We start from the raw sequence: 2323 nt of genomic DNA on the forward strand, positions 1-2323 counted from the left end.
CCACGGATGATGCCATCTCCACAACCCTCCATCTGGCCCTCACCCATCTGGATAACAAGGACTCTTATGTAAGGATGCTGTTCATAGACTTCAGTTCAGCATTCAACACAATTATTCCTCAGCACCTGATCGAGTAGCTGAGTCTACTGGGCCTGAACACCTCTCTCTGCAACTGGATCCTGGACTTCCTGACTGAGAGACCTCAGTCAGTACGGATCGGGAACAGCATCTCCAGCACCACCACACTGAGCACTGGAGCCCCTCAGGGCTGTGTGCTCAGTCCACTGCTGTTCACTCTGCTGACTCATGACTGTGCACCAACGCACAGCTCGAATCACATCATTAAGTTTGCTGATGACACGACCGTGGTGGGTCTAATCAGCAAGAACGACGAGTCAGCATACAGAGAGGAGGTGCAACGGTTAACAGCCTGGTGTGGAGCCAACAACCTGTCTCTGAACGGGGACAAAACCAAAGAGATGGTTGTTGACTTCAGGAGAACACAGAGTGACCATTCTCCACTGATCAGCGATGGATCTTCAGTGGAGATCGTCAAGAGCACCAAATTCCTTAGTGTTCATCTGGCGGACAACCTCACCTGGTCACTTAACACCAGCTCCATCACCAAGAAAGCCCAGCAGCGTCTCTACTTCCTGAGAAGGCTGAGGAAAGCTCATCTCTCTCCCCCCATCCTGACCATGTTCTATAGAGGGACCATCGAGAGCATTGTGAGCAGCTGCATCACTGCCTGGTTTGGGAACTGCACCGTTTCGGATCGCAAGACCCTACAGAGGATAGTGAGGACAGCTGAGAAGATCATCGGAGTCTCTCTCCCCTCTATCATGGACATTTACACCACACGCTGCATCCGCAAAGCACACAGCATTGTGGACGATCACACAAACCTGTCACACACATACTTCACCCTCCTACTATCAGGAAAACGGTTCCGAAGCATTGGTGCCGTCACATCAAGACCGTGCAACAGTTTTTTCCCGCAAGCCGTCAGGCTCCTGAACAAACATCTGAACTGAACTCTCTCTCACACACACACACACACACACACACACACACACACACACACACACACACGCTTACACACAACTGAGTGACTGATCTGTACAGCCGGACTCAACACACATACACTTCGCACACCCAGGTTTCAGCACCATTCACCTTTCATTATCGCAAAATATTTACTTGCCGTTTGTTGCTGATCTTCCGGGACTTGCTCTCTTTGCAAAATATTCTGTCCAAATCCTTTGGTCAGTGTTCACTTTATTTTGATTGCTGCTATTATAGAATTGCACAATTCTGTTTACATTTCTCTGTTTACATTTTTCTGCTACTGTGCACCTTATCCTGTCACGACAGGTTTTACTGGCGGAGCTATTGTTGTTTTTATTTTTATATTTTGTGTATTGTCCTGCACTGTCCTGTGTTGTCTTGCACTGTCCTGTGTTGTCTTTTGCACTGTTTGCATCAGTTGCACACATGCACTTTATGTGGCGAGGATCTTAGTTCCTGGCCCTGTGTTCTTCTGTTCTGTGACTGTTGTTTTATGTTGTTTTATGTAGCACCTGGGTTCAGGAGGAACGTTGTTTCATTTCACTGTATACTGCATCAGCTATATATGGTTGAAATGACAATAAAAGCTTCTTGACTTGACTCTTGACTTGATATTTTATCTGCTCTTTACCTCTGTAATGTGCGCATGCGCATAGTGTCCGGTTAAGAGAGACCGGGTTACGTCACAGACGGAGGGCGGGGCATCACCCTGTGACGTCACAGTAAGGCAACGTCTATAATTGGGAACGCGTCTCTGTTTCTCTCATTTCTGAGGTTTGTGCGTGTGAGTAAAGAGGCATAAACATGGTGCTCTTCAGAAGGTTGAGAGAGTTTTTTCAAAGCAGAAGAACGAAGAAAACTAAGCAGATTGCTGAAATGAAAGAGAAGCTGGAACACATGGAGAAAGTAGTAAAAGACTTGGATGCATTTTCTAATCCGATAATAGAGAAGATAACAGAAGAGAGAGAAGAGAAAGCCATTCTGCTACAGATGGTGCAAAAGCTGGAGGCTACTTTGGCTTCTGAGTGAAAGCAGCAGGAACAGGACATAACTGAGGGAAGCCAGAGCTGGGCGAGAGAACAAAAACAACTGGCGGAACGTGTTGCTCAGCTTGAGGTCACTTTGGATCAGACCACCAAGAAGCTCCAGTCTTCCCTGGAAATCCATGAGGAACTGGAGAAAACTGTAGAATGTGAGAGCGAGAGCTGGACAAGAGAACAAAAGAAAGTGGAGGAACATGTTGCTCAGCTTGAGG

The sequence above is a fragment of the Silurus meridionalis genome, chromosome 8, assembly GCF_014805685.1.
Source record: "Silurus meridionalis isolate SWU-2019-XX chromosome 8, ASM1480568v1, whole genome shotgun sequence".
Classification (NCBI taxonomy): Eukaryota; Metazoa; Chordata; class Actinopteri; order Siluriformes; family Siluridae; genus Silurus; species Silurus meridionalis.